Source organism: Petaurus breviceps, unplaced genomic scaffold, assembly GCF_028583685.1.
Source record: "Petaurus breviceps papuanus isolate PSGF00001 unplaced genomic scaffold, PetGlider_PUasm1.0 214, whole genome shotgun sequence".
Taxonomy (NCBI): Eukaryota; Metazoa; Chordata; class Mammalia; order Diprotodontia; family Petauridae; genus Petaurus; species Petaurus breviceps.
This window is the reverse complement of record NW_027185863.1, coordinates 24,745,616-24,770,373: the sequence shown is the minus strand read 5'-3', so window position 1 is coordinate 24,770,373 and position 24,758 is coordinate 24,745,616. Positions and strand designations below refer to the sequence as shown.

Below are 24,758 nucleotides of genomic sequence, written 5' to 3'. Positions count from 1 at the left end.
TAGAGCAAGCTTTTTCAAAAGTCATTACTCATTTGATAAGCCATTTCATACTTTTTAAAAATTACTTTCTAAGAGGTGACTGCAAGTAACATTTGACACAGAAATATTGTCAGAATTCCTTCCGACTTCAAGCTCCTGGACTAAATTCTACAGCTAGACAATGCTACCACCACAACATTTTTATTCTTAAAAGGTCACTTCTAGGTCTTTTTATTTTTTTCACTGAAAAAAATCAATTAAACAGTGATCAAGTACCCCATGTGTACAAAGCTCTACATATAATAGTCACTGACAGGGAGAGATACAACGATCCAAACAAAGCAATAATAATACATGAGTGACAACTGATATGGGAGACAGGTTATGGGCAAAAAAAATACTATGATAAACAAATAGTATGTGGTAAGTGTATAAGAGATGTTACAAATACCTAAGAAATCCAAAAAAAGAATAGATAACTTCCATTTTGAGTAGATCGCTGAAGAGATGACATTGAAACTCACCCCTTAAGAAAGGGTAGGCTCTGAAAAGGAATAATTAGAGCAATAGACAATTGAGGACTGTTCTCTTTTAGGAATAACAGGAAGAGGAGTTTAGGAATGAATATAAGCTTACATGATAAGGACAGCATTTGAACAGGCTGCTTCAATGTTTATTAAAAAGAATAGCTCCCTTTCTATATTTGCACAAGGTATTATAGAATACTTTTATAGCAATTACACACACATGATCTAATATGCTTTATACTTTAGTTTATGTGATCATATAAAAATCAAACACATATAATAATAGAAACAAAATATGAAATCTTGGAATAACTAGAAGTACAAATGGAATCCATAATATGTTAAAAATAAAAGGAATATTCATTAGCTCTTCATCTTTTTTAAAGCACCTCTCCTCCTGAACTATATAACAGGACTTTGTTTATTTTTTGAACACTGAACATTCTTTAAGTGTTAACATCAATTGCAAAAGATGTACATTATAATGAAGGAGAAGCAGCAAGGAAACTAAATGGACAAAAGGGAATTCTTGGAGTGTTCATTTCTTCTGTTTTGGCAGATCAAGTTCAGTTTCCTCTATGCAGTCTTCTCAAATTAGTCAACACAACAATATCCTTTTCATTCTCTAAATTTTTATATTGCTTGCAGGCTATTCCAGATATTCTTAGATTTTGATAGTTCTCTGGTTGCTTTACATATTTATTTCATAGATATGTTTTGTCTGCATAGATGAATAATAATATTTTTTTAAGCAATTGGGTTTAAATAACTTGCTCAAGGTTAAATGACCAGTTATTTTTGGGTGTGGTGCTAAGTATCTGAGCCCAGATTTGATCCCCAGGTCATCCCAACACTGGAGCTGGTACTCTTACTCGCTGAACCACCTGGCTGCCCCAAGCTTTGTTTTTCCTTTTTTTCTTTGGAGGGGCAATTGGGGTTAAGTGACTTGCCCAAGGTCACATGGCTAGTTTTTTGTTTTAAGTGTTTGAGACTGGATTTGAGCTCAGGTCCTCCTTATTCCAGGTCTGGTGCTCTATTCACTGTGCCACCTAGCCACCCCTGCCAGCTATTTTGTGTGGGTGTTAAGTGTCTGAGGCAGGAACTGATCCTGGGTCCTCCAGACTCCGGGGCTGGGGCTCTACCCACTATGCCACCTAGCTGCCCCACTAATAATCTTTTTAAGAGTGATGACTCCAATGGATACTTCACTTTTATCCATTCACAGATGCAAACAATACTGGAGAATCAGTGGGCACTTCATACATGAACATGCAGTGAATACACTAGGGCAATCCTGATCCTTTCAGCCACTAAGAAGGAGATGAATAATCCATCACAACTTTACTTTACTAATTTTGATTTCTCTATTTTCTTCCTGATCCCTTTTGAAAGGCACAGAAAAAAAAATAAAGGACTAATTTTATATCCTCTTGAACTCTGATGGTGAATTTACTCTAGTTTTCCTCCTATGCTCTCCAATCTCTGAAACTATAAATACTTAAATTTTTGCAAGCAGGGTTTGAAATCATGTTATGATTATACATTAAAGTGAAAATAATATGACAAACAGTTATACAAAAAATATAACAGTTCAAGAAAAATGTTGTCAATTTCATGTAGAATGTAATATTCACTTATATGAACAAAACAAAACAAGAACTGTACACAATAAACAAGAGATATGTCCTCAGATATAGATAGTTTTGAGTGTAAGTAATTTTTTGATTCATTTCAGCATGTTACACCGTAGTAATTCTCTTAATCCTCAATGACTTAATGAAATTCTGCATGAATGAAACCATGGGTTTTATCTTAAATATGACCTAATAAGAAAAGAATAATTTATTTTTAATATTGTTCAAATATATTATCATTCTTTTCTCTCTTCCTACTTTCTTCCCTCTCTCATTCAATCTCTTTCTTCCTTCTTCTCTCCCTCTCTCCATCCCTTCCCTCCCCTTTCCCCCTCCCCTTCCCTCCTCTTTGAGAAAGGCCCTTCCTTTCCCTCCCTGCTTTCTTTCTTTCCTTCCTTCCTTCCTTCCTTCCTTCCTTCCCAGAAATTCCCAAAAACTGAATAATAATCCAGAAATCTAATGATGAACCATAGTAAGGCATTTCTCCATTCCCAGAATTACACACACACACACACACGCACACACACACACACACACACACACACACACACACACACATACACACACACACCAGCCAGAAAATCACAGGTAATATGAAAGTGTCATCAACAAAGCCACCACCATCACAAGATAACAAACATGAAGTACAGAGTTGTCTAGGTCCCTAGTTTCCTGCTTCAACAGTACTTGTTTAGGAGCTACAGGGTTTTCATTTTTCAATTGTAGCTTTCTTTTGTCACAGTTCCATTTTCACTCCTACTACCAAACACTCTTCTAGTAATCCATATGAACTGCAGCAGGCTTAGCTTTAGCTGCCTCCTTATAGCTTCAGCATCCACAATACCAGCCCCTTCCATAATAAGCTCCCCTTTATAAATGGGACAGAAATATTATCAGGACTTAAAGGCAATGGTGAAACAAGATATCACCCCAAAACAACATGTCACTTATGTCTATCAGATTGTGTTTTATTGCTTTGATAGGAAGAATGTATCACTGAAGATCTTTCCCAAATATGTTCTATTCCAATCCCATGAGGAGTGAGAATACATTGTGATTCTGATGTATCTCAAAATCAATAAGGTAGCTGAATTTTCTTACAGGGCACATGCGCACACACACACAGACTCACACATGGTAAAGTTGGTTAAATGCAATTGAGGATTCTCTGAACTTGGAGAAAAACAAAATCAGTTAAAATTGAAATTATGCAAATGGACAAGTGACCAAAAAATGACCCACAACTGGATGAACAGATGAAATGCATGGAAAGAAACAAGAGCTTGCAATCAACCTGTGCAAAACATATCTAGCCTCATCTTACATCCTGCTATGGCACACGATCTTTTTGACAAGTTTCCTTGGAAACGGCAACGAGAACTGGACCTCAGTCTGGTTTCCCCAAAAACTATATTATAGGTATCATTCCTGACTTTTTGGTAGTAAATAAGCACTTGGATTATTTGATCTTTTCATAAGCTACATCAAACACATTAGCATTTCATCTCAATAAAGTGATTTGATAATGATAGCAGAAAAGATTGAAGCTAATCATACCTGCCACTAGATCTCAGAGGACTGCCATCAGCATTAAAAGAATTAAGAGACAGAAAGAATTTTTGTTTGAAAAGCATAATGTGGTAGAGTTGAGCAAGCAATTTGGTGGCTTCTGAGGCGGCAGTCTGGAACAAAAATGTGGTGGGGCGTGAGGCGGACGAGAGGCAGGAGCTTCTGCAGGCAGCGAAGTCGAGGGGGTGTGGCTGATGTCCATCACCCATGTGCTCAGGGCCCCTGTTTGCCCACAGGGTACCACCACCATTCCGGCCAGTCAACCAGGCCGACACCGCCCACTCTGGTCCTGTCAGCCCTGCTGGTACCCTGAAGACCTCGTGGATCTCGCCCAGCAAGTGCAGAAGGTATTGGAAGAAGCTCAAAAAGATGCTGACCTGCACCATGCGGCTTATAATATGGTGGAAAAACCTGGAAATATTTGCTACCTCTATAAACGGGACAATGGACAGCAGTATTTTTCCATCATTTCACGAAAAGAATGGGGGGGGGAAGTTGCCCACGTGATTTCCTTGGTGCTTCAGCGTGACCTCTCCTGGACTCCGTTTGACAACATCAGGAAGCAAGATATAATAAGCATTATCGGCAAAGTTTTGAGCCAGCAGATGGCCCTGACCCAATGTACAGAGACCGATTTTCAGCACCTCACTTAGTGACCATGGACAATGCCAAATAGAATGTGGGCCTAGATGTTCTGTCTCCTTAGCTTTCCTACACCCTACTTAATAGGAGCTGTGAGAAATGAGATATGATGTTCACATATCACTTCCTTGGATGGATGTCCCCTCTTTGAATTGGAGTATATTTATCACCACACACACACACACACAAGAAAAGAAAATTGCGTGAAATGTGAAAAACAAATACAAAAAAGTAATATTATTTAGCATTCTTATGACTAATCCTCTTTATTTACACACTCAATTTATAAATTCAAGAACACAAATATACTCATGAATATTGTTTTATGTGGGTTTGCATGAGTGCATTTTGAGTATTATGTCTTTAAAAAGACTTACTAAAAAAGTTCTGAAGATAACATAATCCACATGGTTTGGATTCATTTAGAAACAAATTATTAGAATCTAACCCATTTTGAAATGTCGTTTACTACATCAAATAGTTTGATCTTTTTCAATAATGAAATAAAAAGTGAAATTTACTGGTGTGGTGGGAAATAGGATACTCTAATTGGCTGAATTTTCTCATTAATGAGGATTTCTTAGTTCCCCCTTTGTTTCCTTTGTTTTTTTTTCTCCTTTGTTCATTTTTAATTTCCCTGGGTCCTAACTCTCATGAGATTTAGCTTTAACAGTCACTCCCCCCCCCCCATTTTTTTACTGAACACTTCCAGTCTTTTAGCCTGCAGATATTTTTCTGATCAATCAGTCAATCACAGTTTTTAATCTAGCAGTCTTACTCTGTTGGAGCAACTTATTGTATTAACTTCTTTCTGACACTTAGAATCATCAAGTGCTGTTACTTGTGGAAAACACCCACACTTTTTAGAAGCAATGAAAGTAAGAGACAAGAAGTCTAGATGACTTTATTTTGGAGGATTATGGGACAGCTGAGTCCTAGACCAAGGAGACATTGCAGAAATGGATCATAGGATCAGAGACTTTAGTATTTAAGAGACCTTAGAGAGAATCTATTACAATCTCTTCCTTTCACAATTGTAGAAACAGACCAAGAAAAATAAAGTACTTTCTCAGGATCATAAAAAACAGTGAAAGAATCAGGTTTTGAATGCATTTTTCTTTTGACAATTTTTCCAAATGATGAGAGACTGTAAAAAAAAATACAATCAGAGTAAGGATCTAAGTTCAAATCCTGGCTCTGCCACTTACTTATGATCTTGGGCAAGTCGATTGACCTATCAAGGGCCTCAATTTCCTCACCTGTAAAATTAGGTTATTGGACTATAACAACATGAGTTTAAAAGTCATGCCATTTTCAACTTTAAATCATGTACACAATAATTGTCCCCTAACTAAATTAACAGATATTTTTGTGGGTTTTCTTTTCTATCCATTTTCAAGATTATATTTGGAGTTGAAATTTTAGACTAACATAGCCTTTTAAAGGTGGAAAAGACCACAGAAATCTCAAAATCCAAATTTTTGAAACATATTGAAACTCAAAAAAGCTTAAGAAAACTTCCAAGAAGTCACATGGCTCATAAATCATGAAAGCCAGGCCTGAAGGCCAGGTGTCTCAATTAAGTGCTTTTACTGTTACATCAGACTGTTGACCAGAAGCATTTGCTCATATCCTGAAGCTTTTGGAATTGTTTTCTTTTGTTATTTTTTACAGAAATAATTTAGTAATGGTACATATTATGTGTCTGTGATATTTTTACAATGTAATCATTAATGTTCCTGGGTGTTGTTGCATTTTGTCTAGACTTTTCCTTTACAATTATCCTCATATCTCTTTACATACATAATACAAGAGGTTTAGAATTGGAAGGAGGCCTTGGACATTAGCTAGTCATTTTATTTATGAGAGAAAATGTTCTTTATTGCAAGCTCCTTGAAGACAAGGTTTAGTTTTTATCTTAATATTGTATATTCTAGAGTTCATAGGAATTTGATAATTGAAAATTATTTATTGAATAGACTTCAATTAGAAATGAAAAACCGATTTTACTAATACAGCAATTGATACAATTATATGTGAAGTAAAATAAGTATATGGAACCTTCATTGAAATACTCACTAACAATCAGACGTCAATATTGCTCATAAATTCAGAATATTATAATAGTTGATTTTTTCTACAGCGAGAAGAAATAAGATTTGAATCTATAATATATGAAACACCCTTAACACTTCTGTATAGACTCACTTTTGGGGCTTGATCACAAATGATTACTTATTCTCAGATGCAACCATCCATAGATAGGGTGTGATTGAATAGCTTCTGCATAGACTAACAATTATATGAAGGAGAAAATCTTCCAGATTCACGATAAAGTTTTGTCTCATCAGTTTTGACAAAGATTAACCACCATACTTCATTTTTCCCAACTGTAGCATTTATTGAACAAGTATTCAAGTGACAAGTGAAAAAGGTGGGAGTAAGATGGAAGGAAAATCTCCTCTGATTAACATTTGGAAATACACAGATCATGAGTCATGCCATCAAGGAAAGGGAATATGGAGCCTCTTTGACTATTGTCTATATAAACCATTCTGAATATAGCCATTCAGTACTGATATACTGTGAATTAATTCTACTATTCCCATTGACTACTTTTAGAATCAAGAAGTAAAGCAAATATTTTACTTGTGAACATACACTGAAATATCCATATGCATCCATAGCCTATAGGTTGTGTTTTCTTAGATTTATCCCCTTGGAAAATCTGCCTTTTTGGCAATTATTTTTAGCATATAACTGTGTGCATTTTTAATATAAATCTTATGTCACATTAAGATCCAATGTGGTTAAAAAAATTAGCATTAGGAGGTTAACCTCTGTAAATAATTGATAACTGCTTAGATAATTGTCACAAGAAGTCAGATTTAAAAGAAAAAACTATTTTATAGTGATATAGTTGCATGAGGCAAAAAAATATGAAAATAATGGCCAAATTATATATATATATATATATGTGTGTGTGTATATATAAAAATTTTATGTTCCTTTTCTCTATCTCCATTGTCTATTTTCTTACTTTATTTTATAGCTTACATTTTGATAAAATTTCACAGAAATTGATTAAAAAAAACAAGTTGAAACAGTATGCATTCTGGTAGAGTATGTTCTCAGTGTGCATTAAGTGTGATGTATTTAACATAATGTTCGCTAGGTATGGAAAACATCAAATAGCCTAGAGGCTATGTATACATTCATCTAGACATATATGATAATTGATTCATGAACTATATATATATATATATATATGATTTTTTTTACCTTAGGCTGTCTCTATATAACCAAAAAATGTACAGCTGTGGCATAGTCAAATCAATGTGTCTTGCTCTCTTAATAGCCAATAATGATAATAGCCAAGATGATCACTGCATCACTTTATGCATAGTTAGTTGTTAACCCACTCAAAACATGAAAAGTTCTTGCCATAACAGATTTGGTGGCATGTAGATTCAGTGTTGCTCTTCTCTGTCTTCACTATCTTTTGATTTCCCAGAACCCGCTTAGTCTATCACAAAGAAAGAAAGATACAAACTAATAGAATATTGATGCATAAAATTCCACTCATGATCTCCTCAATCATGGAGCAGTGAAACTGGATGGTAGAAGAGAAAACATTAAAATTGAACTTCAAATGATTCTGTACATAATTATAGCAAAGGGATTAACTATTGTGAGTTGAAAAATTCTAATTCAGTTGTCAACCTATAGTCACCAAGTCCTTCTCCTCCTCATTTCACATCTCACATATTTTTTTTATTTATACACACTTTTCCAAAATTATCCTTGCATTGCTACTAATTACTTATATGACATATATGGGCAATAATACTTGCCTAATAAGTTGGACAAATCACAGAGTGGCCAAGAGTAGTACTCATTTTGACTTGGTATGCTTGGAATTTTTCTATTCTATCAATGGAGCAGATGCTCTTTAATTAGCTTGTTTCAATGGAAAAGGAAGAAGGGAAGCAAGCAAGGAAGGAAGGAAGGAAGGAAGGAAGGAAGGAAGGAAGGAAGGAAGGAAGGAAGGAAGGAAGGAAGGAAGGAAGATGAAGGAAATAAAGAAAAAATTATTGAATTATAATCGAAAAAGAGAGCATGATCAAATCAATATTGGGATCATAGAAAATTATTATTTATCACAGAATCTCTTACAGAGCTATGATTAGTCTATCAATCAATAAATATATTTTTTAATTTTTTTGGAGGGAGAAGGCAAGGCAATTGTGCTTAAGTGACTTGCTTAAGGTCACACAGCTAGTAATCGTTAAGTGTCTGAGGCTGGATTTGAACTCAGGTCCTCCTGACTCCAGGGCTCTATTCACTGCACCACCTTGCTGCCACCAGTAAAGATATTTTAAGCTTCTATTATGTACCAGGTAAGGTGATAAGCCCCCAAAGACACAAGAGGCAAAAACAGTGCCTGAACTCAAGGAGCTAACAATATAATGGGGGAGATAACATGCAAACAAAGAAGTGAAGAAATTCTAAGCAGATAATTTTTGTTTTTTGTTTTTTGTTGCCTTTTGGAGGGCAATTGGGGTTAACTACCTTGCCCAAGGTTACACAGCTAGTATTTTTGTGTGGGTGTTAAGTGTCTCAGGACAGAACCGAACTTGGGTCCTCCTGACTCCAGGGCTGGCGCTTTACTCACTGCGCCACCTAGCTGCCCTAAGCAGATAATTTTGAATCAACAGAAGAACTTTTTACGACTTAAAAGTATCCAGCAGTGGAACAAAGGCCTAAAATGCTATGTTATCCAAACTCCATGTTTTACAGATGAAGAAACCAAAATTTGGGGAAGGTGTAACTTCCCCAAATCACACAGGTAGCAAAGATCATAGGCAGAATTTGAACCTAGAGTCCCTAAATAACACTTTTCTCACAGTGTCATGAGTTTGACATCCCTGGGTAGGATGCAAATATGAATATCTGAATATTAGAGAGCATATTCTTCCATTGAATAATTAGACTAGGTAGAGTTCTGTGCTTTAAAGTGAGTTAACTTTACCTTTTATAATGCATTTCTTCAAAAGCTTGAATATAACTATAATATTTATTCTGCTAATTTAAACAGCTCTAGTTGGTCAATGATTCTTAATATGAAACACTTCTTCATACACATTTCCTACCATTTCTCTGTAATCTGGTACTACCATATTTTCCAATTACTGGGTACATATTTTTCCTCATTCTTTTTGCTTTGAACATAGTTGGAAAATCTCTGTTGCTTTTAAAATAATATTTTAAAGCATCTCGACTCATTTGGTCATTTTCATTTTTTAAAACAATTCTTACAAACATATGTAAGTCATTTGTATTTATTTTGCTTAAATGCTTCTGTCTGTTAAATAGATTCTTTCTCAATTGGAGCTCTTCAGAAGGCAGTTTCCTCTGTAGCCACTCTCATTTCTTTAGATGCTACTCATTTACTCCTTAGGGGTTAATGATTATATTTTATCTCAATTTTTCTATTTGAGAATTTCCTACCTCTCATTAATTAGTGGAATTCCTGCTTATATTTACCTTTTCTTTAAATATTTTGAAAAAGTAATCTGATTTCCTAAAACAAATATATCCATAATTTCTAGTGATTTTTTCTTGGGTGTTAAAAATTCAGGGACAATGGGCCAGTTTCACAAAGGCTACTGATTGTGATTTCTATATACCAACTGACACTCTCATTTAACAGATATTATGGAACAATTGATAATTAATAAATATAATAGTAGTCTGGCAGATGGCCTAGTATATATTTTAATATAGTTGGGGACTCTAGAATAAGTCTAGAATATCACTACACAGGAAAAATGGATAGCAATTGAAAAATTGTAAAAAAAAAAAAAAGTCAGTAATTTGGAGAAACATTTTAGATATTAAAGTTTGCAAATTCATGAAAATTCAAAGACTAATGCAGCAAAGTTAATGGAGGGTATCAAATTTTAATACAGAGAAAAATCCAAAAACAAGAATATCAGAAAAGTCTATAGGAGCATAATGACAAAAATTTAACATGGAGTTTATTCCAAAAAAACCGATCAGATTAGAAAACTGGTTATAAGGAATAGTTTTAAAGTTAATCTGAGTAAATTTGATCTGGGACTTTTTAAGAGTTTTGATGGAAAATGGAATCATTCCAGATTTTTTTTGTAACATTCTGTTGTAATATCTTTTTTTCAGTCATGAACAAGATTATAGTACTTTTAAAAAGTATTACTGATTGACTTGTGATGAAGGCAGAAAGCTGTGTCTTCTGGTAGCAATGTATATTTTTAGTATGAGATGAAATAAAATTTGGAGGAACATATGTTCATTTCTACTGAAGAGGGGGAAATGAAGTGGTTTTTTTGCAAGATTAAAACCATTTACCAATAAAAATAAAGGAAGATTAAAAAAACACCAATTTTACTGAAACTCCATTCAGTGGAGATGATGCAAAGTTTCACAAGAGGATATTATTTTCTCTATTCCTCTGTTAGAACTGACAAACACAAAACTCAACTATTGATTTGTCTCCCAAAAGGTATTTTTACCTTAAGTTCCCTCCCAAGGTGACTTGAGATATCATGTATTACAGGCTTGAGTCAAGTGGATAACTACTTGAATGGGGAGGCAGCTTGATACATCATACCATGTTCAAGACTTGAATCCTGATTCTGTCCTTACTAACTTTGTACCTTCATGCAACTCACTTCATCTTTAACTCAAAATCAAGAGTTGGACCTATAAATGATGCCTACCTCCCACTTTCCAGCTCGGAATCTATCCTTCACCTCTTTTCATAAGAAATTTCAAATTGATTTTATCTTGTGATATGTCATTCATTTGAAAACTATTTATGAACTCTTTCTCTATGCCAGTATTTGACCCAATGGTTATGTGGATACAAGGATGAAAGAAAACTCTCCACCTTATAGGGATAAAATAACAATATATCATAGCTATATTAATGACAATTAGTTTTTATTGTTTGTATGCAATTTAGCATCTCGGTTTGTCTGCTAATAAAACATAATAGGTTGTGACAAATACCCAGAAGGTAGAGTTCACTAATTCAAAGCTTCAGAAATTTCATATTGTTTGACCTTTCCTTAAAGATCTTCAAGTTTAGGAATTCCATGATCTCCTGGAGGTCAAAAAGACCAAGTGAGATATAGGTTGGGAACAAACTAGACCCATACCAACCAGAGCTCCAAACTCCATATCTCTATCTATACCACCTAATAATAACCTAAGATAAGGAAATTCTTAAACTGTGCTCTAGGGATCTATTCAAAACCTGTTTAAACTTTCTTCCTTCAAGACATAGTTAAATTCTTATAATCCTATATCTGTTAAGAGAAAATATCAGTTATTCTTGTCTTCATAAATTTTTATTTTCTTTCTTACTCTCATAATTCAGCACTGTTTGTAGAAAGTTTACTAGAAACATTTAGGGGAATTTGACATCAATAACATTTTTTTTCAAAAAGTATTAAATATCTCTTCATCAAGTTACATAATTCTTCTGCATACATCCCATTCTTTATGGATATTTCCACTTGTTTTCTTAAAATTATCTAATCCTTTCAATAATAGCAGCTTATAAAAAGTCTTAAAGAGCAGCTGAAAGAATGAGAATCTAGTCATTAAATCATTGTTTAGGAATTAAAATGTTTATGTGCCCAGAGAATCAAGGAGTTTCTAAATCCTTTCATATAAAAATAGCTAAAATTGAAATGAATCCAAGACTGAAAAGGATCATTTGTCCTGGGAATATTTGGGAAATATTTTTGCATCTAAAAGTCAGATCGTGAACTTCTAATGGCCATTGTGATTTAAAAAAATAATGATATTGAATAAAATAGCTAGGGAGAAGAGTGACCTGAGTAGTAGTTTAGCTCATTTATCTATTTATTCATCCATTACTTATGTATTTGATTGCTAGAACTAAATAAATAAATATTATGAAAAATTAGTTGGTTAGTTCTCATCCCTTTATTTAAAGATAACTTTGGGTTTAATAAAAACTTACCTTCAAATTATTTCTTCCCCTTAAGGTCAATATGGAGTAGGTGTCTAGTTATATATCTTACTACTGGCAAATTTAAAGTCAACATCTTTGAAAATAATTATGGAAAGTCTGTGCAATTTGGAATGAAAATTCCTTATTTGGACTTATGGCCCTACTAATTTATTTCTGTATCATTTTATAAGCTCATTAAGTAGTTAATGTATCAGCTAATTAATTCCTTTTTATAATTCTATTTTTGCAACTTAGCTGTCTTTCTCTTTTTCCTTAAATTAACTTTTTTATTTAATCAAAACGCTTTTCTCATCCTCCGACATTGATGACCCACATTAAGGAAATAAAAATAAAAACATCAAGTGTGTGTGTTTGTGTCTGTGTGTGCATATATGTGTATATGTGTGCATGTATGTGTGTATACATACATACATACACACATACATACATGCATACACACACACGGCTGTGTGAATGGGAGGTTCATTTTTGGTTTAACTGGCACAGGGAAGAGTTCATAAGTAAATGTCCTTCAAAGCAAATGAGAATTCTTTGGAAACTTATTGTTTAGAAAATTTCCTGGAGAAGTTAGAAGTTAAGTGACCTTACCAACTTTCTAAAGTCGGTGTATGTTCTAGGGGATGAGCTTGAAACCAAATTCTCTTATCTCTGAGTCTTCTATAGCGATCCTGAAATATTTTTTTCTATAAGTCAAAAATGTTATTTTAAATGGAATTTTGGAATTAGATAGATTGTCTTTTAAATAGTCTTTAGAGGGAAACAAGAGGGTAATGTAAGCAAATGTGAATTTTTTTCTAATTTTTGGTATATTCATTTTCTGAGTTTCCCAAAAAGTTGTCAAAAGGTCTGGGAATGAGGAAGCAATAATACCCTTCCTAGCTATATTGGAGGGAGTGGGGAATCTCTGCAGCCAGAGAAGGGAGTAAAAGGGAAGCAGGTAAAAATCATTTAAATTCTTTTAGTTTGCATTGAGATGCAAATTTTAAGTACAGGTAGCAATGAGTACAAGCAGACTTGAAAACTTCACAAAACCAGAAATAGAGTGTTAAAACTATCACCATTTCAATTATCTTTTTTTCTTTCTTTTTTTTCCCCACTCTGAAATCCTATAGCCTCTACAGCATTGTCAACACTAGGGAGCACACTTTCCCCATGAATTAGGCTGAAAGCACTATCCTGGAAGAGAAACACAAGACAGTTCTGCAAATCAGCATTCAGTAGGATTCCAGCCAATGCCCTGCTGGATAGAATGACAAAGCATGAGAATATGACAGGACTAATGGTAAACAATGACAGATTTGTGGAGAGTAGGGGGCAGGGAGAGAAGGGGAGAATGATTCTATCTGTACCAGTATTGAACAAAAATCAGAGTGATTTTGTTTGTGGCAGGTAAAGATGATGATATGAACTCTGCACCCAAGATTTTGTAAATCAGAATTAGAGAAACTTTAGTGAGAGTCTTTATGGTTGTGTGGGTGGAGGAATAGAGGGTGGGAGACTATTTTCAGTCACTTGAAAACTAGGACAAAAAGCTTCTATTCTAGAGGAAGAAAATAAAGTTTGGAGGAAAATGTATTTGCTTTTTGTCCCTTTTTCAATGACCTTGGACTTACTGAGACCTCCCTGGGAAATTGTTTCTTCTTCCTCAGGACATGTTTGAATTAATCTAGACAGTGTCTAGCACACGAGACAAAAGCGAGCAGATGTTTCAAGGGGTAATTTTCCTTTGTCGTTATAGATGATCAATTATGTGAAAAGAGCTGAGTGGTTAACAGTAGTGTGGCTGATATATCTACTCCTACTACAACTCTACCACTTTAAACTCTGGAAAAAATAATCCCCATTATAATGACTTTTTTTCTTCAGGAATACATTGTTAAGATTAATGCCTCATATATATATATGTATGTATATGTATATATGTGTATATATATAAATACACACATACATATATATAAACACACACACATATATATATATAAACATATACTCTCCCAAACATATTCAATTCCTTATCTTTGTTTTTGTTTGTGCATATATCTTGTTTTCTATCCTTCTTCCCTCCTCTACTTTACTTCAGCCTACTACCTTACACTCCTTGCCTACCTCCATCTAAGCATCCCTGCAATATTCTCCTATTCCCATAAATCTAAACACCTTTTTATATACCACTTTTAACTATTCTTTCATTCTCTCCTTTAAATATCCCTCCCTTGTCCTCTACCCCCTCCCTATGTCCCTATCATTTGATTTCTCCTGAATTTAGAAGACTAAATATATATATATATATATATATATATATATATATATATTCTTTCCTCTTAAACCCACTCCTGATTAAAATAGATTACCAGAACTACCAGCTCTCCTCCCCAATATAATTCCACTTTATCAATTTTTCCTCTTGCACCTCATTTGTATAAAATAATTATTCATTTAAGCTGTTCCTAAATGGTTTTACTTTTTTGGATTCATATCATACTCATACTTACACCTATCTTTCTTATAACCAACACAAGTATTAATAAGAATCTTAGACATACATTTTACATATATAAAAGTAAACAGTCTGTTTTTATGAATCCCTTATAGTAAGTCTTTTATTACCTATATTTCTCTTGCTTCTTGCATGTTGAACTTTCTATTAAGTTCAGGATTTTTTTAAAACAAAATCTTGAAAGACTGAGAGTTTATCAAATGATGACTCTTTTTTGCATTCATTATAACACTTAACTTTGAAGGGTATGAAATTTTTGACTGCTTTTGCTTTATTGTGTTCTAAGACCAGTGGTCCTTTAATAACTCTGCTGTTAGGTCTTGTGTGATTCTAATTATAGCAGCACCATATTTAAATTGTTCTAATTTTGATGCTTATCATATTTCATCCTTGAGCTGAGGGTTACAAATTTGAATATGATATTACTATGAATTTTCCTCATAGGATTTTTTTTAGCTTTTTGGAGGGCAATTGGGGTTAAGTGACTTGCCCAAAGTCACATGGTTAGTTTTTGTGTTAATTGTCTGAGGTCGAATTTGAACTCAAGACCTCCTGACTCCAGGGCCAGTGGTCTACTCAATGTGCCACCTGTACACCCACATAGGATCTCTTTAAAGTGGTAATAGATGGATATTTTTCTATTTCTACTTTACCCCTATTCTAATGCATCTTGCATTATTGTATCAAGATACTTTTTTATCATAACTTTCAGTTAGTCTGATTATTTTTGTATTTTCTCTTCTTGATCTATTCTTTAAATCTGTTGTTTTTCTTATAAGATGTTTCACTTTCTCTTCTATTTTTTCATTATTCATATTTCATTTAATTATTTCTTGATCTCTTATAATTTTGCTCTCTTCACTTTGCCCAATTTTAATTTTCCTCAAGATTCTGGATCTCAGGGCAGCTAGGTGGCACAATTGAAGAGAACACTGGCCCAGAAGTCAGGAGGATCTGAGTTCAAATTTGATGTCAGGCCCTTGATACACTTACTAAATGTGTGACTTTGGGCAAGTCCTTTAATCCCCATTGCATTTCCTTCCCCTCTCCAGAAAAAAAAAAAGTTTCTGAATCTTATTTCTGGCTGGTTCGTTTACTGGCTGGTTGACCTTGCAAAAACTTCTTGTTTTTCTTTAATTATTTTTTATTTTAGCTTTTCCTCCATCTCTGTCATTAAATTTTTAAACTCTTTTTAAATATCTTCTTTGAATTCTTTTTGGGCAGGTGACCACTTGAGGTAACTCTATGAGGGTTTCTTTACTTCAATATCATCCTCTGAAAATGAAACAGGGTCATCTCTTTCCCATAATAGCTTTCCATAGTTGTATTCTTTCTCCTTTGCCTATGTAATTTTTTGTGTTAATACCTGAGTTTTTGTAAACACCTCTAGCCCTGGGGTATGGAAAAGGGTGTCTCTTGCCCCAAATCTTCAATTTTTTCCTCTACCTACAAACCAAAGCCAAATCTGCAAGGGATTTTCTGCCCCACTGTTTCTGTACATGCTTGAGTTTCTACTAGTTCCTTGTCACCCCTGCTGTTCTTTGCAGCAAAGCTGAGTCTGGCATTCCATATTAGCAGAGGTTTCCTCAATCTTCCCAAGTTCAGATGCCCAACTCCACTCACTATTAGGGGTAAAATTCCTGTACCTGTGGCTGATGCAGCCTCTTAAACCAATTAACCCCAGGACTTGCTGCCTGTTGTGAAAATGAAACCTAACCTGGAGGTGCTTACTTTTCACAAGGACCAAACCTGATCCTGGGATTTTTCTTTTGACCTTCTCAAATTGTACCAGGGAGACCCAAGAATGTTCGTGTATTCTTCTTAATCTCCATCAACACTTTGTTCACAATAAGGTGCCATTTCAACGCTTTAGTGGAGAAAAATATTGAGAAATTGGAATTTTCTGATCTACTTTGCCATCTTCAAGATGTTTTTTTTTAATGAATATGGTAGACAATTACTTTGAGATTGAATTAATTGCTTTTATTTATTTTTCAGACAAATATTATAGTAAAGAGATGTAAAAGCACTGATTTGGGATTGAGATTATCTGGTATAAATCTTCCTCTTCCCTTTACAAAGGAAATTTAGGCAAGTCACTCAGCTACCCTAGAACTGTTTTTCACCTGTAAAATGAGGGTATTAGAGTAGAAGTCTTCTATGGTCCTTTCCAGCTTTCAATGTTTAATTCTTCAATGTTAAGATCAATAGGTGGGTTGATCAATAGTTGATGTATCCTTTGCACAAAGAAAACCATAAAACAAAGTTCAAAAAATTAAAAATGGCTTTCAACCCCATGCATCAACCATACATTTCTGTAATATTGATGGAAGTGGAAGAGGGAGAGAGAGAATGCTAATAATCATAGTTTTTGTAATGTCTAGGAAAATCAATTTAACCATTGTCATTCTAAATTTCATATACTTGCCCAATGACCACTGACTTGACATGCTATTGGAAGACTAGAACCTTAGTAAGATTGATATTCACTCTAAAATATAAAAGGCATTCAAGAAATGGATGATTAAAATATCAGGTGGGTACTGACATAGCAAGAGTGAAGAGTAACCTGAGTTTTGCTACTATAGTTTCCACATATAGACCCTTAAAATTTAGTGTTTGAAAAAACGTTTTGATCCAGATATTCATTAGAAGTTTTTTTTTCTTCCCTATATATTCCATGGTGCTTTTTTATTAATTTATATTATAAATCCAGTAAATGCTATAATAGATATGCAATTTAAGGGCTTCATTACTTCTCTAGGCTGTTTTTCCTTAAGGGAATATAAAGTCCATAAGGACAATGGCTAAATCCTCTATTCTTTTGTAGTCTCATCACATACAACTAGTTATTCATTCTACATAGATCAGTGCTTCTTAAAGTCTGGGCTGCGACCCCAAGTGGGCTCATAGAAAATTTGGCAACAGTAAAAGGTTTCTAAACACACAACAAAAAAAAATTAAAAACGAAATATGTAATGAATCTGAAATATTTCTTGCAGTGCTGGCCCATGTTTACTTGCACAAATTCACCAAAGCCTTGTTTCTGAACACAAATCATGAGCACTTTGCACTGTGCATGCCCTTAGGCCATGCAATGCCACCTAATGCTGTTGAAATGGGAAAAAGGAATCAATTAGAAAAAAGTTTAAAAAGACCTGGGGATTATCAGACTCAAATAGAAATGGTTCAACCAATCTATAGTAATCATCCTCATGAGGTCCATAATAGTTTAAAATGTATTATTTTCTATTTTGTTATATCTTTATTTCTCCGAGACTCAACACTCCCCCAGCCCTAAAGACATCTTAATCTGACTTGGACCACATTTGGGAATAATGCAGGCTCTATGAGGTCAGCAAACCCTGTGTTTGACACTTCTGGCATATACATTCAATGTCTTCTTAGCCCAGCAAATAATTATAACGTGGGAATCACATAAGTATGCTGAAATAATGTTAATGTTTTAATTTCAAGAGGTATTAGGGAACCACTTATCAAGTGATTATTTCTTTTTTTTTTTTTTTTATGAATCACTGTTCTTTTATTAAAAGAAATAAACCCTCCGAGACTCAGCTCTCCCCCAGCCCTGCAGGAGGCCACGAGGCCCCCTCCCACCTCCTCAAATGTACCTTCTATCTAGGCTGACTCCTTCATTAGGGGCCCTTTTTGCTGCCTTCTGTCTCCCTAGCACAGAGGGAGATCTCTGAGGCCCAGAGACTGTAGGACAGCTGGCCACTCAGGGACCATAATGGGGCTGCAGGACCAAGGCTGTGCTCCCAGGTGGGTGGGGCCTGGGCTCTCCCAAAGACGGCCATAGGACAATATGGGCTAAGTCTGCCCTTGCGGCCTCGAGCCCCCACCAGTGGTGGCCTATCTCTTCCGCTCCACCTGCATATACGTTTTGGTAATGTCATTGTATTTGCCTTCTGGAGCCTGGTAGCCAGGGGTGGCTGGGGTGTACGTGGCGCCTTCTTTCTCAAAGGGGAACAGGCTCTCATCCCGCCGGGCAGCCGCCTCATAGAGCAGCTCAGACTCGAGGCGTAGCTTTCGCAGGGCCTCCTGCTGGGCCTCCAGCATGGACGCAATCTTCTTTTGCTCAGCCTCATGTTCCTGCTGCTTGTAAAGGGCCCACCTCTTCATGAGAAAGATCCTCCTCTGAGGGGAGCTGCTGCGCTGGGCGCTGCCTCCCCTCCTCCAGGTACTTCACAGGAGTGATGAAGTCTTCAATGGGGATCAGCTCCTGGGTGGCCTTCTCCAGCTTCCTGATTCTCTTCTTCAGCCGCTCCTTGGCGGCCTGTTCTTTCTTAGGGCCGTGTGCCAGACGTGGTTCCCTTGAGCCCGTGTGGTGGGCCAGCCCAGGCCGAGGCGGGGCCCGCGAAGTGTCCCTGCCGCGCCAACGCGGGAGCCGCGACCCCCAGGGCTGCCATGGCCGAGGCCCGGCTCCTCCCGCCACCGCCGGCGCTCTATCGCTCTCACTGTGGTCCGCCCCGCGCACGCCCAAGTGATTATTTCTTGTACCAAAAAATCTTTCCCTTTGTTGATTCTTAATTTTGATAAGAATATTTTTGTGGAAACAAGTCAAGCCAGGAGAGTTGAGGGCCTGGTATTATCAGGGTTCAATTATTGTTGTAGCCTGACAAAAATGGGTATTTCCTTGACTCATTCACATCCCTCTCATCCTCTGGATTGATTTTGATTTGGAGAATACCTTCTGAGATGTTATTACTCTCTGGGAAAGGCCAAAATTTAGATGCATGTCAATGAATGTGCTTTTCTGAGAACAAAAATGATTATATTGCTGATTAATTCATTATGGCACACAAAACATTGTATGTATTAAGGTACTTTTATTATTCTTTTTTAAATTTGAAAATTAATAGCCTCTTGTCTGTCTATAAAAACCTGTAATAAAATAGGTAAAACAGGAAAAAGTCAATCACCTAGTACTAAAGTACACAGAGAAATGAAGCTTCAATAACTTAGTTTTTATGGGTTACTTAACTTCACTGGATTCATCAAGCTGCTAAATGTTGACCTCCATCACCAGCATCTGAACTAAAATTTACTTGTATAACCTACATCAATTATCATAAAAGAGTAAGTGAGAGAGGAGAGAAACAAAAAAAAGTCACAAGAACTGATAAAACTAATTGAAATATTTTCCCTTGATTTACTTTTAATGATTACCTTTGAAAAATAAAATAATAATAAGCTATAAATAATATAGTAATCATGAATTAATAAATTAATTATTGGTTAATAAATAATAGATAATATAAATTATAAACATAAAAATAATCAAAGCCCAAGTATCATCCATGTGATTAAAAGAGATTGAAGTAAATGCAAAATAAAGCGCTACCAGCCAAGGAGAAGTAGGGGAATGAATGACTCTGTATCTACTAGGACAATTATACTATCTATAAAAGTCCTATAGGAATTCAGAAATGAAAGAAATATCAGGTTCTGGTGAATGGGTTAGCACTCCAGTGAAACATGACTGTTCATATAAATCTAAAAATTAGATGGATCATCTTAGCATTTCAGACTAACTCTACTGACAACTATGGCACTGTTCTTTTAGACTCTGAGATCATCAGCACAATGATATCCTTTGGATTCTGGCACCACAAGAAAACAAAGATGCATAAGGACAAGCCAGAAATATCAATATATTACTTGCTAGAAATCTTTCAATGCAGACAGCCTTAACTACTAAAAAGAGCAAATTATGGAAGAGTTTGAATACTTTTTTTTAATCATGTTTCAGTACTACAGTAGAAAAAAGAAAAATATTTTTACCACTTTTAGACATTTTTTTTTACTGTCTATACTTAATGATATTAAGTTATCAGCTCCAAGTTACACATCAACATATTCCAGAGCCACTCATGGAAATCTATGAGAAATCACTCTATTCCTTAATCTATAAATGACGAAATAATATTAATGAAAATTGACGACTGAGTCAATCCAAAGGGGAAAAATCTAAAGAACCCAAAGACTCTCAAATGCAAACTTTGGAGTGCTGCATAGTAATGAAAAGAATGACAAAATAATCTCTTTGCAGAATGCATGCAAATATACATGTATGTATATACAGGAATATATAATATATACACATATGACATATATGTACATATATGTACACACATATAAACATACATACATACACACACACATATATATACACACAGACAGACAGCTAGCTAGTTTGGAGCAATAGTTAGACACAGGACTGGGGCTGGAGTGGAGTCAGCAAAAGCTGAGTTTAAATTCATCTCAGACACTCACTATCTGTGTGACTCTGGACAAGTCACTTGACCCTGTTTGCCTCAGTTTTCTCATCTGTAAAATGATCTGGAGAAGAAAATGGCAAACTACTCTAGTATCTTTGTCAGGAAAATCACAAATGGGGTCACAGAGAGTCTGACACAACTGAAATGACTGAACAACAAATTATACATAAATACAATATGCATATTAATATGATACATATTTATGAATGCATACATAATGTGTGTGATATGTATGTGTGTTTATACCTAGAATGGAATGTCAAAAATTCCTTTGGAATTTTGATGATATGAATCCAAGTAGTTTTTAAATAGAAAAATTCTTTTTTTTTTAAAACAAGTCACCAGCACAATAAAATTACGAACAATCAATTTAAAATATGATATTTGTCCAAGAAGACATTTTAAGCAATTAGTTGGGGAAGACTATTAGTTCAGTGTTTTTTTTGTCATAAATATTGTTTATTAAACATTTAAGTTTACAAACTAATGTGCACCAATTAGTGGTATCGATGTAGTTGGATACTATTGCGCCTTCTCCAAGCAGCACGACAAGATCCTCCAGTGGTATGGGGGAATTTGTGACCCTTTCCAAGACCCCGGCTCTTCTGGCCAGCTGAGGTAAGCTCTCGCATCTCTCTGTGTTTGTGCACTGGCTCGGTGATCCATTGAGTGTTAGGGTTTCATCTGATAGCTTTATGGAATGGGTCAATAAGAATAACCTTAAAGAATTTGTAGGTTGAATCTTCACCCTCCCAGTAGGAGTTCAAGACTCTTAGGGCCCCACAGTGGCGGCCAGCACGTTCTTCTGCCACAGACTGGAGGCTCCTGGCATACTTGAGCTAACTGACCCCGTGACACGCAGGTTTACCGTAGGTGGCATCCTTGGGGACCTGGCGCTTTCACCCCCCCCCCCTGTAGCGGACACTAATTCGGCAGATGACATAACCTTGCTTGGCCTGGTAGCTGAACCGCCAGGCTTTGTCTGGCCAGGTGGGCCGGGGCAGGCAGTGCAGCACCGACAGCTGCTGGTACTGCCAGCAGGGCAGGTGCAGCAGGAACCACATGACATCCGACTGCTTCTTCTTCCACAGCTCCTGGATGTACTTGTAGGCCCCCATCCTGGCTCTCTCCTAGCCTGCCTGATGGCTGCCGCCCACCAGAAAGGCAGTTCAGTGTTGATGTTATAATAATAATGGAATTTGAAGATCCTGTTGTATTGGCATTTAAACAGGTACTTAGCACTTAGTTTCAAGTTAATTATATCAAGCCTTCCTTAAGAAACAGAATTTAAGGACCCCTTTTGCTGATGTAACAGGAAGAGGCTGAACAGGGAAGACCTAATATTTACCGTATATAAGGAAAAGCATGAGCTGGAGAGTCAGAATTTCTTGGAGCTAGAGAGGCCAGAAACTGATTTTGATTTTGAGAACAGAGCGTCTTCTGAGATTTTTTTCCTGGGAACTTTTGCTGAAAGCTTCTGCCAAGAGCTTCTGAGAACCAGGCTGAGAAGCTGCTGTGAGTGAGAGAGGATCCCTGCTTGAGAGAGGATCACAACCTATTCTGTTGTGAAAGCTTGGGAATGTGGATGTTCACTGGAGTAGCCATGTGTGCCAACTTTATGGTTATTGTAATGACTGACTTTCTGGTTCTGAGACTCATTTCCTGGTATTTGAGTAAGGATTTGACGTGGACTAGACATTGTGAGCTTCAATATGGAACAAGAACTGCATGGAGAGCTGATCAAGGAACTGGGAGGTCTCTACCTTTGAAATCAGGTGGCAGTTGGTTACATTCAGGTAGGAGGTGGGACCATGGAAGAGGGACCATGGAAGCTGAGAGCCTGACTCAAGTAAAGAGGAAAAGACCTCTTCTTGGGTATTTAATAATGATTGATGAGATTGTAACTTGTTTGTGAGGTAGGGGTGGATGGCCTTTGTGTTTTCCACTACCCCTTAAGAGGGTCCTGAGTAGTGACTGATGATATTGTAACTTCATTATAACTCACTAGTGGAGGACTTTGACCTTTGTACTTTGTGTCAATTAAGGAGCCTTGCTTCCTTAAGGGTGATTGAGTTGGGGATTTGCTAAATGAAGGACTTACTGGATGAATGTTGTCTTTTGTTAGGAACTGTGTGACCACTTTGGTGAAGGCTGTGTGGCCATTTTGGTAATAAATTGTAAAGTTGTGCCATTCTTAATGTTGTGCTTGATTTTCCATGAAAGTTTTGCTTTGGTTTGCTGTTGAATAAATAGAGAGTTCACTATGCTGTGTGGTCAGAACCTTGCCTTGGGTGGCTGCCCACAGCAGTGGTCCTCTAGTGGGCTGGTTGTGCTTGACTTTACAGATTTTTGGAGGAAATAAGGTACTTTTAGTTCATTGAACATTTAACATTATGAGGTTAACTTAGTATCAACTTAGAAAGAAGGACATGGTAACACCAACCATCACTAGACATTCCTTCATTAATTTCCTTTTCAGCAGGGTAAGGAAAGTTACTCCTATAATCTTCTGATTGTCCTCTAATTCTGGCTACTATAGACTCCCTGAGGTTGGGATCTTAAATGTTCTTAGGTGACCATGAAGTCACATCAATATAGCTCTATGTCAATGGTATGCTGTATCAAGGGAAGAATAGCTTGATCATTAGCCCACCATTGGCTAAATATTTTTTTTTTACTTTCTTGTCTTTTAAGGCCTACCTATATTTTGGGAAAAGTAAGTAGAGAGAAACATTCCTTTATATATTGGTTCTATTGTACTTGCTGTGGATCTGCCTTATGATATTAATTTACTGTCATCACTCCTAAACAGAATTAGTTCTAACTTTCAAATTAAAGAGGGAGTTCACAAGATCCATAATGACACATTTTAGATGCCTCTAATGTGTAAAATTGTTTTCCTTGATTTTGAATAATTATTAGAAGGGCTTTATTTTCCTCATTTTTCGTGAGACTGGGGAAGATGGGTGAAGGATGCTGGGGATACAATAGCCTCCTCCAAGGGAGGGGATAAAAATATGATAATTAAAGTTTTTAATATTCAAAAGAGAATAGAATGAAGCATAGAAACTGAAAAAATCACAAACAAGCAAGTTAGCTTTGACTATTACATTTATACATATATTTAAAAAGAATCATTTGCTATTAATAATGAAACTATTATTAATAATAGTAGAGTAAAATTTAAATAGTATGTTAAGGAATACAAAGTGCTTTATACAAACTACTTTTTATCCTAACAACAACCCTGGAAAGTAGGTGTTATTATTATCCCCATTTTTAGAATGAGAAAATCAAAGTTAGAGATTACATGAGTTGCCAGGGTCACATAGCTAGCAAATATTTTTTACAGTTAGAAAGTTTCTAAGGAAGGAATTGAACTCAAGACTTCCACTGTATCACCTATAAATTTAAATATATATATATATATATATATATATACATTCTTCTTTTTCTATTTATTCAACTATCTATATGGAAATGAATGGGGTTTTTTGGTGTTAAGTTCAGAATTATATAGTGATATTTCATATATTTGAATCTCCATGTAATAATGTACAT

General features: G+C 35.7%; 2 pseudogenes; both read right to left on the bottom strand.

Moving 5' to 3' along the window:
- Positions 1-18,400: 18,400 nt before the first annotated feature.
- Positions 18,401-19,384, bottom strand: LOC138165695 (large ribosomal subunit protein mL40 pseudogene; annotated as a pseudogene).
- Positions 19,385-21,649: 2,265 nt separating this feature from the next.
- LOC138165694 (large ribosomal subunit protein eL15-like) lies at positions 21,650-22,315 on the bottom strand (annotated as a pseudogene).
- Positions 22,316-24,758: the final 2,443 nt, after the last annotated feature.